General features: G+C 34.5%; 1 protein-coding gene across 1 annotated transcript in view; it reads right to left on the bottom strand.

The window, feature by feature from the left end:
* The window catches only part of LOC118739162 (uncharacterized membrane protein DDB_G0293934-like), a gene marked incomplete in the record, with an annotated part of 266,030 nt that overhangs the window by 4,800 nt on the left and 240,843 nt on the right, over positions 1-20,387 (bottom strand).

Here is a 20,387-nt window from a genome sequence, read left to right as displayed (position 1 = left end):
CCACATTCAATAAGTCACCATTATTCCATGCTGGTATATGGCTCAAAAGCATGGACAATGACGACAGCCGATGTGGCGGCTCTTGCGGTATTCGGGGGAAAGGTTTTGCGGAAGATTTACGGGTCTAAACGCGTTGGCGCTGGCGACAACCACAGACGATGGAACGATGAGCTGCATGAGCTTTACAACGACAAGGACAAAAAACGCATCTGTTTTTTTTTTTTTAAGTTAAAAAAAAGTTACTTTTTAAAGGTAGTGTAAATGCACAAATATTTTTCTTTATCCCAATCATGAAAAAGAATTTGTTCAAATTTAATCGATAGAAGTTCGCTGTATTGTACCAATTAGGGAGTCCCATCCCGCATAAATATCGCAATCCCGCAAGCTTGCGGGATCGACGTCAACAATCCTGCGGATCCGCGGGACGTGCGGGACTGAAAAAAAATCATATTATTTCCTCTAAACAGTTATATTCAAAATTGATATGTAAAAAAGACGATTTGATTTAGAAAGTCTACGTATTTACTTTTAATTAGGTTGACTTTTTTGATAATATTTCCGAAGGAATGATGAAGTCTTTTTTAATCTTTTGAATTCGACTTTATTTTATTGCACAATCAGGAACTTTTGATTTTGGTGATTATGCATAGTTTCGTAGGTATATAGTCAAAACGCTCTATTTGTTGGGTATTTTTCAGAAGAATATATATCATAAGAAGGGTTACTGTAGTGTTTTATTCGATCTGAAACAACACCCGCTCGCTGTAATCCCAAAACTAGCTAAAGCATCAGTGATTAGGGATTATTAAAATTCAACTAAGTTTCCTGTTTTTCCGCGCAACTTTTTACCGTTTGATATTCTATATAACACACTCTTGAAAATTACGCTACAGCTGAATGTGTGCCTCTAACAGAACCAGAGTTATGGGTATTCGAAAATTGGCATCTGAAAGGAAGCTCAAGATAAATAAATAAATTTTTCCGCTGGCACACTTATTTATCGATAGAAACGGACCGTTCTACACTTGTATGATGTGTTCATAAATCGGTAAGTGTACAAAGTTTAAGCTAGTTATCAAGGCGAACGTTTTCAAATTTTAATCAATTACGCAGGACCACAAAAAAAAATATCGATGAAAGGTTAATAAAACCAGACAAGGTGTTTTATATGTTTTTGGGGTCGCTGAACACGAATCTGAAGTCCGCCTTGCTCCATCATGTCAGGATTTGCTGCTAACCTCAAAACACATTGAGAAACTCAATGAACTCCTCCAAAAGGCCTTCTGAAGTACGTCCTATAAAAGCCCTTCTGGAAGGCCTTCTATGGGTAGCAAAAGAAGAAGGCCTTCATGACAAATCATATAAAAAAAGGAGAAAGAAATGTAGAGTGGAAGGCCTCTTGACTCTCCGGAAGGCCTTTCGGAGGGGCTTTTAACTCCTGAAATTATCTACTGGTTTATAAAATGATGTATATTTAATAAAGCTATGCACGACGAACATTTCGGCGAACACACTCACAGCTCGCGTTTGTCTTTTTAATTGTTTGCTGTAGTCCCGCAAATCCCGCATGTGTAATACCTCATTTCTGATCCCTCAAAAATGGCGCGGCGTTTGCGGCACCTCGCATTTTCGGGATTGGATTCCAATTTTTTTATTTTGTACCAATAGCACAATATAAAATAATTAAAAATCTGTACAAATGTACCAATCGTGTGACACTGCCGTTTTTGGCCGATTCTTGGCCGGATCTTTTTTACTTTTTTCGCAATTTTAACAAATGTTCATCAAAATTTGAAACTGTTTAATCACTTTTTAGAATTTTTTTGAGTACGTAGTTTTTTAAATTTTATTATAATAAAGTACAAGGTAAGTGTTGACTTTTGACAATTTTTTGTTCGCGCATTTTCTTCCAAAGTAATCCGCAACATCTTCCACTAAAAAATTTCCAAAAATCAATAGTATTGAATGGGCTGCAAAACCGCATACTCAGAATGTTTAAAGAAAAAGTTTGAAATTTTTACTAAGATGGTTTTTGTTATATAACGAGCTACACTTTCGTAAAAAATTAAAAAAAAAACATTAAATAAACGAAAGGCAAATAGCCAAAGAATGCTAAAATGTCATTACTGTCAGTATTGTTACGAGGATAATCGAGAGGGTTTTTTCACTGGATTGTTAAATTGTTTACGTTACAAAAATACTTTTATCATTAAAAATCTACGGTTACTGTTACAATTTGTTAATAATTGTATCCAATACAACACCTTTATAGTCAGCTACCTCTATGAGTACAACTGAGAAATGTTATTTTGAATGAACTATTTTTTTAACATTGAACAAGAAAATGACTTTGGAACAGGGTATTGCAATGATATGTATGCATAGGCGATATACTAATTTTAATACATATTTATGTATGAACATACATAAATAAGGGAATAGCTTCTTGAATGATTATTTGTGTAGTAATGTTATTTTTTTATGTTTTTAATTTTTTTATACCCGAGCGCACTTGTGCACAAGGGTATTATAACTTTGTTCACATAACGGTTGTTTGTAACAGGCAAAACGAATCGAGATAGATATAGACAAATGTATACATATATGATCAGAATTAAAAGTGAAATCTATTAAGCGGTGACTGTCTGTCCGTCCGTCTGTGCACGCGATAACTCGAGTAAAAATTAGGATATCTTAACGAAACTTTGTGCGTGCACTTCTTTCGGACAATAACCACGCCTACCTCCCATATAACGGTAATTTTCAGAAATACGAAAACTGCGATATTTTAGTAACTACTGAATATTATTCACTCAAAATTGATATTTACAATAACTTTACAATTTCTCAAAAACTTGGCACAGTTGTTAGCCTTGCTACAGCATACCAAATGCCGAAATTTTTAAAATCGGACAATAACCACGCCCACATCACATATAACGGTAATTTAGAGAAATGCGAAATCTTTGATAAATCAGTAATTATTGAAGCTAATTTATTCAAAATTGATGCTTGCAACAATTCTTTACCAAGAAATGCGTTTATGATAAAATTTTGGAAAATGAGCGTGGCACCGCCCACTTATGATCATAAATATGTATCTCGGTAAACGTTGCAAATTATTGCAATCGGAGTAAAATTGAGGCCGCCTTTCATATAACGGTAAATTTCAGAAATGCCTAAAACTTCAATATTTCGAAATTTAAGGACGCTAATTTACCTCAAAATTTATACATACCATGTAGCGGTAGCTTTCGGAAAGGTGAAAATAATATATTTAATACAGCAAAAAAAAAATTTTTAACCTTATATTTTTTAATGTCATTTTAAAGTTTAAGGTAATTCTTTTACCCAATGATATCTGTCCTGAATTCTCGATCTCAAAAGCTTTAAAATTCCGTTACTTTTATTTCGCTGTCTTCCCGTTCTCGAGGTATTTGATATTGTCGCTTTGCCCAAAATAGTACACAGTGCGGCGGTGCGAAGCATCTATCCCAAAGCGAATTTATACAAGGTGGTGTTGTTGGATCAGCTAATATCTTCGCCTTACATGTATTTTGTTTTTGCTCTTACTGATTTGACAGCACGGCCATCAAGAGCAAAAACCAAATGCATTAAAACTTTGGGGATTGGGGATTGAGATTTGACATAACACCCGCAATAAAAAATACATGTGGTTGTTGTTGTTGTATTCTTTCTATCACTTTGTATAAATTCGCCTTGTATAATTTGCCTTTTGGGAAAGCTAGAGATTAATTAATTGCGAGAGCCACTCAGATATTATATTCGAGCGGTTATTCCTCCAGTTCTCGCACTCTCAGTTTACTAAGATCTCATAGCAGAGGTAATAGCAAACACAGAGTGAGTATTCAAGGGCTCACTTTGCCCGATTCGATGGGAAGTTGAAGCGTTTAGCCTATTTCTACATTACCCGGTACAATATACCTAGGGATTGTGCTTGATATTTATGTATATACATGCATAGATTTCAAGAATTCCTCGATCTGAAAGGGATATATCAGCTCCACAGATTTTGAGTTTTACAACTTTCGTAACCAAGAAAAGGCTTAGCAAATAATAATATGGACTCTGCACCATAAGTTTCAATAGTTACAAAGCTGTTTACTGATTCCATTTTGGTCATTTCTAGAGGAGCGGTAGCAATTTTAAAATGGCCGGTGTCGGAAAGGTCTTCAAAAATTTGCTGGCGGGAGGGGGAAAAAGTGCTTTCCAAAAACTTCCGATAAAACCTGCAACTTCCATAAATTCAGAAATTTTTCCATCACATGAAAGTGGCGCTTTTCAATGAAAGATGCCAGATTATTCAGTATGTTGAAAGTATAATATTCGAGAAAAATATATTTAAGTATATTATTAAACGTTTTTTTAAAAGCCATGTGAATTCTATTTAGTGATAGACATCGGGACCCACCGGTTTTTTCGTCATTTTGTAACCATACACGAAACATGGATCTATCACAACACACTAGGGACCAAGGAAAAGTTAAAGCAGTGAATTGCTCCCTGCGAACATGCACCAAAACAAGGTCTCTTGGCCAACAAGGGAATAGCAAACGGTTTTTTGAAATACATACATACATCCAAAGTCATTTGCATCGATTTCGATGAAAACGGTAAAATCGATTGCAAATAAATTCTATTCAGAGCTATTGTATGGGCTCTACATTGCTTCACGAAAAAAGATCCATAACTTTGACTACGACCTATGTATTACCACATCCAGCATATTCTACCGATTTAATTCTCTCTGAATATTTCTTATATCCAATACTGAAGTCATATCTACGAGTATAAGCTACAAAGAATATGAAAACTTAAACAAAACACTCCCGAAAAAGTTTGAAAATCTACTTCTGCACTTAAAGTTGTGAAGTTTGAAATATAACACTAAAATATGCGTTATAAATATATCTACATAAATCTTTGATATTAATGCACCACTGCATTTAACATCTAAGTTTTAAGTTATACAAAAAGACAAAGGAATCTTAAAAGTAAATCGACATTCAGTAACTTCAAGAGTTGCGGGAACAATGAGCAGCATCCAGCTGCCGAACAACAAAAGTTTTTTAACAGCTAAATCCTTTGTATTTATACATATGTATGCATGTGTGCGTAAGAGTCGTCGACCCAACACTAAACAGCAAACACAAAGCAAAAGTTCACAGTAAAGCAGATAGGAAGTCATTAACTGGTAACTTGACTCTTTGTGGTGTCAACCAATCTGTGCATTACTTATTTTAAAAAGTCGTCTCACGCCTAAAAGGCATCAAAACCGAAGTTAGGTGGCTTTTGGCGGGCATAAGTAGAACTGTCAATTGCCAGACGAAACTCAATACACACACGTGCATGGTATGTATGTACGTACATGAGCTCAAGCTGATTGCCAACTGCTGACTACTAACCGCAATGCAAGGTCAATGAGCAGCAACAGCAAGCGGTTACCCCTTAGCTTACTCGATAAATTATTAGGTGTTTAGGAGTTTATCAGCTAGGTGGTGAGTAGCCGAAATGACAGGAATTACAGGTTGTACGTGCTTTTAAGCGCCAGACTATACATAAACCTTTTATATACATACATGTGTACATACCCTGCAGTCAAATTTAGAGACAGTCTGGCTAAGCGCTAGTTCCGAACTACATATTTCAGAACTATCTCTGAACTGGTGCAAAACGGGTGCAGAGCGGGACAGTTGAAACTTGCGGTGTATTTAAGTGTACAAATTCTCACTTCTCGTACAATACGAAAGTGGCTCAGTGAGAAGACCTCCGACTCAAACTTCATTGGTCGCGAGTTCAAATCGCAGTGGAGGCAGTTATCAGTTTTCAGATTTAATGAATTTAAATTCTTGCGTGCCGCTTACAATAATATTTTTTTTTTCTGTAAAAGAAAATGGAAAACGTTTTCTTAAAAAAAAACTGCCCAAAACGGAACGAGTTAAAAACTAGTTGCAAAGTAATGCACTGGGCGACAATTGCGACCGCCAATCGCCGTCTAAAACTGGACAGTTGAAAGCATTGCTTGGGTATTGAGCTAGAATTAGTACTGCCGGCAAAAGGTCTAGTTCTGAATTAGGCAGATTTTCTGCAGGGTACTTAGGTCACTATACACACATACTCGTTCATACCAAGTGACACACGCATTTGCAGCTAGTCGCGTGCATTGTCTAGCCTCGTCAATATTCAAAGTTCATGCGTTTGTTTGTGGTGTGAACAAAGGAAGCATTTGTCTACAACAACAACCAGCACAGCATCACCAAAGTCGCCAACCTTATGTTCAATGAACCAACCACTACGAATGAACAAAATTTTGTTTGGCGGTTGCAAGGAAGGCTGCTATTCCCAAAATACCCTCATACTTGCAAGTTAAGATACTCGTAGAAGCCGATGCAAAAATTTGAAAGCATTAACCGCAAAAGATCCATTCAACAGAAAGGTAAGAGTAGCAAAAGGGATTGACTAATGCTAATCACCTTGTCCTGTAGCTTGCAGTTTTTTGTTTATATTGGCGCATAATTCATTTGCTTCGTTTTAGTAAATTTACACGCCCACTCACTCATTCGATGAAGTCTTCTCTGTTTATGTTGCTTTTACCTTTGTTGCTTGCTTAACTTACATTTAGTCAGCTTGGCTCAGTGTTCAGGCAGCTGGTGCGTTGGTTGTTATTGTTAAATTATACAGTAATAAACAATTAAGCAGATTAGAATTTGCAAATTGCAAATATAGTACTTAATGTATGAGTGAACGACAGCTGGAGACAATTCATGGAATATATTTTAATGTTGGTTGAATAAGAAGATTTGCATAATTTCATAGATATGGAGTAGTTTATTTCTTGACATGCTTTTAGCAGTGAATTAAAATTACAAAAATGTACTGTTAATATGATTATATTTTTGTGACGTAAAACAATTTAAAATTTATTTCCAATTTCGGATCTCGCATAATTTGGTAATCGCTCCAAGAAAGGCTTTTCGGCTGTTTCAAGTGAGGCAAATCCATAAAAAATTATTCACTTCAAAGCAGTTATCGTTTTTGTTGTGGCATCTTTGTTTGCGGTTGGTGGTAATGTGGCAACTGTACTGTCAGAATGGCATCAGAGAGTGAAATCTGATTATAACCCATTGCTTGCTTGATGCCTTTGCAGAAATTTGAAAAAACTCTACACGATAATAAGAGGCCTCACATACCGGCTGATACAACCAGGGCTGTCAAGTCTTAACACTGAATGAGTATATGAGCGAATCTCACGAGTTGTTTTTTTTTAGTGTCACTCACTTCTTTCGGCAAAAAAAAAACTCTAAAGCATTCCTCTTGCATTTATTTCAATCAATGGAGTTCCAGAAACAAGTACAATAAAAAATAAATCAAGTATTTAAATAATTTTAGCCTTTACCGAAATTACTCATTTTTTCATTGTCACTCGAAAAAATCGTAATTGCTTTTTTTTAAATAAATTTGGTAAGTTTTCAAATAGAATAGGCGCGTTCATAAGACGTAGCTCAGCTGCTACGAAACTGCTGGCGACTGTTGGGCCCAGCTATTACGTCTTAGAAAGGGCTTGATGAAAATGCTGTCAAATGAACAGCTGATAAATGCAAACAAATGAAATTGCAATAAATATAGATAGTTGCGCCGATAGTATTTAGAATTCAACGCTGAGCTGCCGCCGTGTTGAAAAAATCGTTCGAATTTATAGTGAATTAAACATTGTATAATTATATAGCAAACATCTTAAAAAACATATATTTAGAAACGTAGTATTATTATAAAATAGTTCAGTTACTTTATCACATCAGTAATATAAAGTATAATAAATTTGTTTGCAACTGCCACTTAAAAAAGTGGCGTTAAATTTAATATTAGCGGCGTAAGTCTTTTCGATCAGCTGTTTATGCTTGGAGTTATGCGTGGAGTTCATTAAGCGTAAAAATTTTCCGCTGGAAAAAATGGCGGAAAGTTGCCAACTGTTGAGCTGAGCGGAACTACTCAACTGAACTCAACTCTTATGAATGCGCCCAATGTTCATATTAGATTAAATTGACGTTGGCATCATACGTGGGGAAATTAAAAACAGGCGTAGCAATAAAACAGCTTTCTCGCTTTATTTCCTGTATTTTCTTGACATTCGGCTATCTTATAGAAAATTTTCAAGGCAGATTTTCAAATAAGATATTTTTTTAACTTTATTTACACGGTTCAACAAAATTTGGTCGGTTTATCTCAAAAACGGGGCCGACCTCATCTTATTGAGTTTTTGATGAATTTACAAAATTTTTCTAGCACATCCAGTTTTTGAGAACAGTTGAGGTGTCGAAAAATGGAAAAAATGGCAAATTAAATTTTTTTTTAAGTATTTGGACGTGGCTTTTCAGATGAAAAAAAAAATGCGTTTTAATGAAAATCCAATTCGTCTGATGGATTCTACCTTATGTCGATAAGTTGATTACAAATGAGTGAAAAATTAAAAAAAAACTCAGTTCTTAAATAGCATGCACTTATTTTCTCAGAAATACGAAAATCTCAATCGTGAATTTATTTTAAAAACAAAGTAATTTCATGAGCAAATCAACATTAAATAATCAATATCCCAGATTCATCCTTAGCCAGTCTTTTGTCTCTTAACACTCTCCGCGTGCTCTTAAACTTTTTTGTGGATCGCATTATCATCGCTTTTCAAGGTCCAGAAATAGTCAACAAGCATGTGGAGGTTTGATTTGCTATCATACTGATCATCCATAGTGGCTATGTCCTGGTGGAATCATTCGCCATGTTCTCCGCTAGTATTTTTTTAATAAGTTTTTTTTTATTTTAATTCTTCACCCCTTTCTATTCAGTCCATCGACATGAGGTAGAATCTATGAGACGAATTCGATTTTTATTAATACGTGATTTTTTCTTCGGGAAAACTACATCCAAATTCTATTTTAATTTTTTTTTTTTGAAATTTGCCATTTTTTCCATTTTTCAAAACTTTAACAGGTTTTTTCTTCAAAAATTGGACGTGCTAGAAAAATTTTGTAAATGCACTTAAAATCAGCATAAAAAAATATATACATCGTCCTCGGCCCTGTTTTTGAGATAAAATACTACTAAATTTTGTTGAACTGTGTAATTTAAGTTACTTCAAAATGTTAATATTAAACGACGAAAATGTTCTCCTTGCCAAAACAAATGAATCTAGTTTAATAAGACTAGTGTCCCACCAAATGAAAAAAATTACATTGAGTAAAAGATGACTATGGTTTGAGAAACTACAATTCCATTTTTACAAGCTTTTATTTAACTTCACTTGTATGTATGTATGTATGTTCAATCAATATTTAACAAACTTCCCGATGAGCTACAGACCTGAAACTTTAAACTTAGCTCAGAACTCGAGGACAATGCAATATAAAAGATGACTTAGTCCGCTAGGTTGCGCAGGAGTCGAGATATTTGTAAAACCCACATTTATAGTCTGATTTGGTTCATATTTATTTAGAACATATATTACTTATATGAAAGAAATAAATCCACAAAAAAATTTGCCGATAGGTGGCGCAGGAGTCGAGATATTTGGAAAAACCCTATTTATGATCCAATTAAGTTCACATTTAGAATGCATATTATATTGCTTACATGAAAAGAAATAACTACACAAAAAATTTTGGCAGTTATGTGGCGCGTGAGTCTATTTAATTAAAAAATCGGCATCTGTGCTCCGATTTGTTTTATATTCAGAATATGTGTATTACCTATTAAAATCTGGCCAAATTTTAGACGAGGTCAAATGTATGCAGAAGATATACCATCAATGCCAAGCGAAAAATTTTAGTTTGAAAATACTTTTAAATGGGTTGCCACCTGTTTGAAAAGTCGAATTTGTTTTACTTATACGAAAGATACATAAATGAAATATCGAAATATTAGTGTCAAACGAAAGAATTTTAAGAAAACTATAGGCTGATAATATTTTTAATTAGAGTTGCCATCTATTTTTTTTCATGGTCATCACATCTGCACCGTTATTTCGAATTTCCAAAATGATAAGTCAAATTAAAGAACTGGAATTCTACATAGATGTGCACAGGTTTTATTTTTTGAAGTTACAGGGAAAATTGAAATTTGAAGAAGTGAAAACCGACACCATGCGAGACCTCTCGTCACTGAGAAATGGCTTAGATTAATTATTAGGAATATTTTTAGAGGTTTTTGAATAGGGTTTCACCTGTTTAAAAAATTTAATTTAATGCTGGCGTTTTGACACCATGCGGGTTCACTAGAATACATATAGACTTCTTTCTTGCACATAAAAACAAATAAGTTGTTAAAATTTGTTCACCCCCGAAATGATGTTGAAGTGTTTATAACCCATTTTTGGAGGAGAATATTTTTCATTGTCTGCCAATTAACGATTATACTCGAGTAGCGTCATGTGATCCCTGCTAAAGTGGAAATAATCGTTTAGGATATTAATAATAATAGATTGGCGCTTACACATATGATAGTGTTTGGCCGAGCTTCTCCTCCGTTTTGTGGCGTGCGCCTTGATGTTGTCACACAAAGCGGAGGGACCTACAGTTTTACGCCGACTCCGAACGGCGACTGTATTTTTATGAGAAGCTGTTTTTCATGGGAGAAATACACTCTTAGGTTTGCCATTGCCCTCCGAGAAGCGACTGCTGTTAAGAAAAAACTTTTTTTTCTATATTTTTTTGCGATGTTGCTTTGACCAGGGCTTGAACCCAGGTGCTGCGGAGTGGAAGCGCGCACTGCTTACCACTACACCACAGCGTTTAGGATATTGCAGGAGGCTAAATCGTTATTTTTTGATTATTATTTTTTTTTTATTCTTAACTGCTATAATGGGGACTGACTTTTAATATGATTGGAAAAATAGAAATAAAAAAAATATTCCGACGAACTGATAACCTCCTGCTTTATTGGAAGTCGATTAAAAACAACGACCAAAAATGTATCAATTTATAACGCTTACTTTTGATCGAAAAAATAGAAATCATAAATGATTGACAAATTTAGATAACTGAATTTAATTGTTTCACGATTTATTTTGAGAAGTGAAGACCCAGGGGTTACTATAATACTTACTTGCGTTTTTCGAAATTATTTAAACCTCTACTGCATGAATTATGAAGGAGATGAATAAATAATTTTTAACTGTGTAAAATACGTTATTTACGTACCAGTAAACGTAAACCAAGAGACAAACCAACTCCAAGTCATTTATTTTAAATATTATTTCGCAAACAAATATAATGAAAATTTTATGAAAACAACAGAAAACTGCTGGCTATCGTAAAATAATAATTGATTTACACAGAAGAAGTTGTGTGAATTAAGAAAATATTTTTTTATTTTACAAGAAACACTTGCGTTTTTTTCGCAGTTCAGTTCTGCGCATACGAATAGACGTTTTTCGACCACCCACACAAAAGAGAGGTTATATTCAAGTGTTATCTAACCATAGGCAAAACAATTACATTCCGTTATTCGTAGTTAACTTCTTAATGCTTTCAATTTGTTTGAAAACTTTTTATAACACCGGTTAGGTGGGAAAAAAATTGCCAACGTAGTGACACCATATATAGCTTCGTATGCGGTAGGGGGTTAAAAAGCAATTTCAGATTTTTAGTAAAAAATTTATGCGTTTGATATTCAATAGCTTAAAGTCTTACCAGTGAACCTAACACTGTGTTATGTTGATAGGGATGATGCAATCTATTTTTTATCTTGCCCAAAGGTTGGTATTTTGAGCTAATTTTCTCTAATTTGGATCCATTTTCCTTGTCGCTATTTTTTATTGTACCCGCTCGTCTCAGTCATCAGCACCTTCACATTTAAAAAAAATGGCATTAAAAGTTCTTTATAATAAAGGTTTCGAAGAAAAGTTCTTATGACATTCTGTTCGCAAGAATGTGTTAATATTAAAAAAAAAATCTTAATTTAAATGATAATCACAAGTCTTTTAGCACCCACTTACTCTACAGTTACTCAGTTTGTAGCAATTTCTCTCACATTGTATACTGTTGTGGCATGCAACAAAAATGTTCAAACCCTTTCCATGCAGCTCAACATGAATCATCTGCTGTATTTTACTATGAACGTCTTCACGCGATTCTTCTCACTCTAAAACAAATTTTTTCTATGAATAAGTGCCATACCATTGCAACACAACCACGGGCAAAAAAATAACTTCACTGCTTTGAAAACAAGTAAATGTATCAAATAACTTTCGCCGCTGGTAACAAAAAAAAAAACCACCAATAAAAAGAAAGCAAGGAGTTAAGTGTGAGTAAGTGCTAGAACGGCACGAGGGATACAAATAAAGCGCATTTGGCACAGATGCACATACATACCTACACTGCTACACAGAGCGAAAACCACAAAATAAAATAAAACAAGCATTAGAACATATCTCTTTGGGTTTTCTTCAAAAAGCAGATAATCTTCTCAATGAAATAAAGAAGGAATTCTTTCGAATTTTATTAGGTTACCTAATTGAAAGCTTAAATGAAAAAAAATGTCTCCGCTCGAAGCCGGGACCAGGCTGCAATGTACAGCTCTACCTATTCGACTACGGTGGTCGCCTTACCGACACTATTCTATTTAATAATGCGAATTTCTATGTATGTATTTCAAAAGAATTCCACAGAACATCACATATTATTAAGAAGATGTACTTTTCAAAAAGCATTCAAAAAGACATTTCACAAAATTAAGAAGTGCTTATTTTTAAGTGGTGCATTCAAGCACATTTTTTCTACGAAATGTGACTTTTTAAAGCATGTCTAAGTAAAATCAATAAGAATTGTCACATAAAATCAATAAGGAATCTAAAGAAAATGTTTTCTTACAGACAAATAAGTTAAAAAGGTAGATTTAGGTATTTATGTATGCTATTTATATTACAGGGTATACTAATTATATAAGTATATCATTTATAATAATAATAATAACCCGTATAATAATAGCAAGTTGGGTAGCTGGCGAGGCCTAGTCTCCAATCTCCAGTCTACCTTTGTGTGCGGCGGGCGGAAAGATCGAACTTCCGCTCCGCGCTGTAGACAAGCTGTAGATCATGGTCGGAAAGGCCTTTCATTTTTTTTGTCTATTTTACCCCTTAGCCTAGAAACTTTTCATAGAGACAATCTTCTTATTTCTATACAAACATAGGTCATATTTTTCTCTGTGTACATACAAATATGTATTCATTTGAGTATCACATTTGTATGGTTGCCTTCAACTGCAGACAAATGTACATACAATAATGTTTGGGGAAAAAATTGCGGCAATCGCTTACACATGCTTATATGTAACTATATAAAAAAGTGTGTGTATGTACATATGTATTTCCTCCAATAAAATCCCAACAGCAATTCAAGCATACAACAATCCGAGTTACAAAAGATGCAGCAAGTGAGTAATATTTTACATAGCCACCAGTCGTCGTCGGCGATGTATGCATGTACATATATATGTATGTATGTGCAATCCTTGATTCATCCAAAGAGCCAAGAAAGACAAGACCAACAATAAATGCCGCTAAGGTATCAGTGTCAGCATCCGTCAGAGCAATAACCAGACACTGTGGGTATGAGATCCTGGCGCGATTTCAGTGCGATACATACCCCGCAAGAAAATTGTGTCACGTAGTCTCTAAAGAGAGCAGTCCAGAATTAGTTTACATGGCTTACAATTGGGCATTGATTAGTTGCAACTAATCGCATAAGTATGGTTATAATTGGAGATGAATTAATTAAATACTAATCGATTATTCTGTTACGGTTGCAATTGAGCAAAGAAATTTCGTATCAGCTACCTGCCGCTTTCGATACTCCTTCGAGTACTCTGTAGGGAAAATCTCAAGTTTTGCAATTAAGTTAAGTTAAGTTAAGTTAAGAAAAATGACAAGAAATATTTTTCATTATTTCTGTTGCTAGGAAAAGTACTTTGCGGTTGCTGTAAATTTTCTTGAATATAAAATAAATATATGCGCATTTTTTTCTTGAAAGCTGCAAAGTGATTTAAGAAATTTTGATAGAAGAAGATTTCTTTTACATTTCCTGTGCATCATTTTGTATGAATTTTTAGTTCTTCTTGAGAGTTACAGACAAGGGAAAATAAAAAATAACAGATTTTTGTAATTTTTTTTTCATATTACCTGTTCTTTTGCAAAAAAATCAAGTTACTAAGAAGAAAATCGATGGTTAAACAAAAAACTTGTGAAAGGTCAAATAAAAATGCGCAATAATTTTTTGTATGAAATAAGGTCAGGAAATAATGTTACTCATACGATGTACCGTACATGCCCGTGCCCGTACATACTCGTACGTGGCGTATGAGTAACATTTTCCATGTTGACGTCTGAGTTTTTTCATTCGCAAAGCAAACTTAAAATGAAAATAGCTTGGGGAAATGACCTGATCTAGAATAATGGTGTACACACCCGCAATGTACGACCCAAAATTAAGTTAACGTGTGTCGGCGTTATTTTGTCTCCCTACAATGGTATAAAGGAAACTATCTTCATAGTACATGGCCGAACAAATGGTAGCGCTTCATTCCATTTAAAGGGATCAAAAGTTGTACTAGTCGCATATTCATTTGCGAGTTATCTCGGTGCCATCCGGAACTGGTAGAATTTTTCGCAGGGTATCTATGTATGTATGTATATTAGGGTGGTCCAAAAGTGCGCGAGAAAAAGTAAAGTCGGAATTTGTATGCTCTCACCCCCTAGGAATGTGCTATACCGAAACAAATTACTCCCTTCCCATGTATTTTACATGGGGAAAAAACCATTTTTCGTAGAAATGGTATACAATTCTTGAAAATCAAAAATTTTCGATCGGAAAACTCTGTTTCTCTTTAGGGGATTCCCAATAATGATACCCAATTATTTATTTAACCATTTGCTCATAGTAACTATATTTCATAGGTCCGCCCTAAACCCCGGGAATGCCAGAAAATGTAATGGTGGGATAAATAAAAAATCTTTATTATCAAAAAATGGGCCAATTAACAAATTGGTATGTTTTTTGGACGTCTCCTGAAGAGAACCAGAGTTTTCCGATCGAAAAATATTGATTTTCAAGAATTGTATACAATTTCTATGAAAAGTTTTTTTTCCCCATATAAAATACATGGAAAACTTTGAGCGCTTCGAGCGACCTCTAAATATTTTTTGATTAAAAAAGGAGTACATTTTTTTCGACATAAAACAATCCTAAGGGGGTGAGAGCATTAAAATTCCTACTTTACTAATTTTGGACCACCCTAATGTATATGTAAATATTTGAGCGCTGGCATGCGAGTGCGGTTGCACTGCTAGTATGCATGTGTGCGTATTTCAAGAGTCAAAGCAATTAATATTTTCATGTTTGGGCACTCGGTAATACTCACTGTTGCCAAGTTAGTTCTTTTCGCACTAAATTTAGTGCTTTTCTTAATTTAACACGCGAAAATTTTTGAGTTTGGTGCTGGTTGGTTTTTTAGTGCTTTTTTTAGTTTGAAGACACCAAAACTTGTAAATCTGAAACAAAAATGTAAGTTAAATTTAGAGCAATTGGAAGTTTCGTAAAGAACTTTAGAAAAATGGAAATAACATCATGGCACAATGACAATAAGCGAAAGAGCATCTGTTTATCAAAAAAAAAATATGTGGCAGCACTTTCAATCATACTAGAATTACATAAGGTAATTTGCCATTGCCTGCAAAAACGTCCATGTTGCTGGAACCAGGAATCGATTTTTAGACCTTAAGTTTGGGCTGAATTTGTTATATTTTTTACGAATATTAAACAAAGCAATAGCAGCTCCTAACAGTAAAATTAATAATCGAGTAGGCAGCTTTTTTTACACAAAAAGATTTTTTCCACTGTGCGCTCAAATAAAAAGGGAAAACTTCCACACTTCCACATATTTCCTGAAACACCATTTTTTTTTTTGTTGCTGCTTTCGTTTGATAGGAATTGTAGAAAAAATAAGAAGAATTAATATTTAAACAGCGCAAATCTAAGCGGAACGACAACGCGGGACACTGCTGCAAATTAGAATTAGAAAATAAGAACAAAAATGATTACGTCGCGTCGTTTGGACGAATATATTTGAATTTATAGAAAACAGAATAAATTCGACCGCCGAGCAAGAAACATTAATTTTTATTAATTTAAGTCGGCATAAAATTTTATATGCATACAAAGTCCATTAAATCCTCCAATAAAAAATTTGGTGCTTTTTTCGAGAAAAAACGCGATTTTTCTTGGGTTTTGGTGCTTTTTCAAACTCAAAACTTGGCAACACTGGTAATACTACCAACTGATGTACAGTCTATAGACTGTATACCCACTGCGTGTGGTATTCGTATGCGAGCCCGTGTTTGTGTGTGTGTGTTTAAGGGTGTTTAAGCTTTTTCACAAAAAATAAATAAAAGTAAAAAAATGGCATTAGTTGTATACACATACGGAAAGAGAAAACCTTGATTAAAACTTTGAAACCCTTTTTCTCACATTTCCCACATTATGATTTATGATATTTTTCCAGCAAACGAGCGATAGGTACATGTGTATGTTTATATGCATATATGTATAGTAAAAAGCTGTTGATGCTATCTGCCACCATTTTATCATTTATTTATTTTTTCTACATTTTATTCATATGCAAGCAAACTTGTGCATTTTTACGCAATACAACATGAATTTATAACCATCAGGCACTTATCTAGATATCTCGTATTTATTTGGGTACTTCACAAGATGTCAACACAAGTCAAATTTGTTGTTTTAGAGATGTACATGTACAATTCAAACAGGCCGGAACTTTGCTAATATTTTCCTAAAGTATACACAACCAAAAGTTAGCTCGTATTTTTATTTTATGGCTTACTAAAGCTTTCATGTCGTTCCCATGAAATTTTACTACATATATGTGTCTTAACCTTTAAGTTTGCTCTAAATGTCCGAGCCATCTGTCTGTTTTAACAGTCCGTTGTTCTGTTCGTGTGTGAAGTACTTTTAATCATAATAGTTAGTACAATTTTTTGAAGATTACCGAGAGAAAATATTCTTATTCGATAAAACAAATATGTATATATTTGAAACGATTCTATAGCAATTCTGCGAACAAATGCATTTTAGTCATGTAAACTATATGGAAAACTTTAAAGCACCGGCGGCACGGTTAAATAACAACCCGTTTCGAAATAAGCAAAATTTAGGTATCCTTATGTTTAATATCTATTCTTCAATTGGAAGTGCCAAGTGAAGCCAAGTCCTTCTCCACTTGGCCTTTCCATCACAGTGAGGGTATCCTCTTCCTCTGCTACAACCAGCGGATACTTTTAGAGCTGGAGCGACGGTGTTTGCTGTATTTTAATTCGCTGCACCATGTCGTTTTAAAGCTCATGTGACTTTTACTTAGTCATAAATATTGGGACCTGAGGTACAATTCTGAAAACGCCGACATGGGCGGGTTCGGGACCTACAATTTGAGTTTTGGAAAGGGCGGACTGGGATTCAATATTTAATCCTGCGCCCATCTCCAATATGTATGTATGCACGTAAGGGTGGTCCAGAAATACATGCGGAGAAAAAAGTTTAAAGGTTAAGCCTTAGCTCTAGGATTTTTCTAAATGGAAAAAAAGAATACCAGATTTTTTTGTAAAAAAAATTATATTTGGAACTGCCTTAAAGCCTATGAAGTTTTCCATGTATTTTATTCGGGGGAAAAATACTTTTTCGTAGAAATGGTACAGAATTCTTGAAAACCAATATTTTTCGATCGTAAAACTCGGTTTTTCTTTAAGAGACTTCCAATAATAACACCCAATTGTTTGTTTTACAAGTTTTTAATATTAACTAGATTTTAAAGGTCCCTTAATATCCCAAAAAAAAAAACGGGGTGGCCCATAAAAAATCGTTAGTATTAAAAATTGGTAAAATGAACAATCGGGTATTATTACTGAAAGTCTCCTGAAGAGAACCAGAGTTTTCCGATCAAGAATTCTATACCTTTTCTACGAAAAGTTTTGGACCACCCTAATGCTCATACATATTCCAAAGTATTTACAGCGACCTTTTCTTTATTCGAAATTTTTCCACGTGTAGGCATGCAACATTCCATATTAAATACAGTAAGTGTCAGCATCCGTGGTGAAAGTGCAACTTGTAATAGGAAAATGTAATTACTTATGAACATAGTTTGCGATTATGTATAGAAGCAAAAATGGGAGGAGTGTACATATGTAGCGCCTACGCATTACGCGTTGCACTTGTATTCTTATACCTTTATGTTAAATTTTTTGTTTGTATTTATTTGCAGTTCATGCACACCTCCAGCAACTTGCCGTCGTTTTATGCAAACTACAGTTTTTTATTAATTACTTACTGACATACATACTACACATACATACGTATGTGTGTAGATAGGTGTGCTCATAATGCCGCGTGCAATGTTAATTCTTTTTAAATATTTTTTACCATCAAACTATCGGAGCTGATTCTTTTTATACATGAGCGCACTTGCACACAAGGGTATTATAACTTTGTTCGCATAGTAATTTTATCGCTATTATTCTTTTAAGCCTAATTGAGCATAGTATCGAAAACGTTTGAATTAAAATGTGTGAAAACCCGATATTTAATACGTTCTCCGGGTATATACATAAAGTTCGGTTTCGTTCGAACTTATACTTCTTTACTTGTTTTTCTTCTTATAGTAACTCAGCAACTCGGATTGTACCGCAAAAGTCAATAATTAAAATACATTCGGATGTAAAAGCCAATTTACACGAAGACTTTTCACCCTGCGTTTTTAGCACATTCTCTTTTAAAAAAGTCTTCGAAAATTTTCGTGCATTTACATGATGACTTTTTCTTTTCGGCGTTGATTGCCTTTTTCTTTGACATTTAAGCCCTAAATTTTCTTTAGTCAATTCTTTCGTCCTCATTTTTTAAGGTAAGCGAATAGCGAGCTCAAAGTTAAATTGCGAAAATGTGAATTCGATAAAAGCGAAACGTCAAAAAAAACCTGAGTTTCGCTGATCGTGCGTGCATGTCTACCCCGCTGACTTCCCTACACTTCTAGGCTAGATAGCACGATACGCATGACTTTCGACCCAGGGTGAAAATTGGCTCTAAGAAGGGAAGCATAAAATGCATAGTTTTTATTGTAGCTGTTATTGCTATTAAGTTACAGTTAGATCGTTTTGGTAAAAACACAGGTAACTGTTTGATAAGCTGAGTGTGTGGTGGCGGTTGCGCTGTCGGTTCTTCGGCTATGTAAGTACCACAGTAAGTGGTCTTATAGGTCGTGCATTTGGCTCAAGTGCAAGTACTCACTCATGAATAGCTACCAGTGGCCTGCACGATTATGTTAGTATCGTACGAGTATGTTATTAACTAACACTTCTGACGATTACAACGATGCGAAAGTAGCATAGTTACTCGTCATCGCCGCATAGTAGCATCGTCGATTTATAACAGCATAGCAGTGTAACAACTCTGCTAATAAGTTGGTATCGTCAATAGCAGTGGCACCAATATTCGGATTGCAATTCGATTCAGGAGTAAATCAATCCGAAAATCGGGATGAAAACCTAATTTCATATTCTTAATTCGATTTGACAGTTCTCTGTCTCTGTGTTTTTGTTTTTATTCGCTACAAAATTGATGAGATCAATCAAGAATTTGGGGGTATTTCATATTTTGATTTTTGTTTTACGCGAAAAGACCTACCAGAAAATATACATAACTTCCCAGATATTTTTTGGTGTCGCACAGTGTTATTAACATGTTACCTTTTTATGTATAATCATGGAGCCCTCTAGTAGCTACATATGTTCATATGCATATGGATACATACTTATGTGCATACATACACATGTACGACCTGAACGACACAATGACGAAAGTAATAAAAAAATTTAGAGATATTTTTCTGCGTGTGGCAAGCAAACTAAATGCAACACATGTACATAGGTACATATATATAATATGTGTGTGCAGGTATATGAAAGCATATGTCCATATGTAAATACTTGTATACACATATGTACGTACATGTACATACATACACAAATTTGATATGCGATTCTGTTCACTCGTTCATGGTAAAAAGGTTGTATGTTTGTAGTTGTATTTGTAGTTACAGCTTGGCGATTTTGCTCTACTGCAATGGCAGGAAGCTCCCGCCATAACTGCCACTAAGTACTGTCATGTCACAATTGCTACCGTTGCTCTTATTGCCCTTGCCAATGGTATTGTATACATTTACTTACATATCAACGTATGTACATAAATACATACATACATATGTACATACACAGGCATTGTCAGTGTTAATGATTATTAAGACAATACTTGAATTGT

The sequence above is a fragment of the Rhagoletis pomonella genome, unplaced genomic scaffold (assembly GCF_013731165.1).
Source record: "Rhagoletis pomonella isolate Grant_MI unplaced genomic scaffold, Rhpom_1.0 Rhpom_scaffold_00005, whole genome shotgun sequence".
Classification (NCBI taxonomy): Eukaryota; Metazoa; Arthropoda; class Insecta; order Diptera; family Tephritidae; genus Rhagoletis; species Rhagoletis pomonella.
This window is presented reverse-complemented; position numbering and strand designations above follow the sequence as displayed.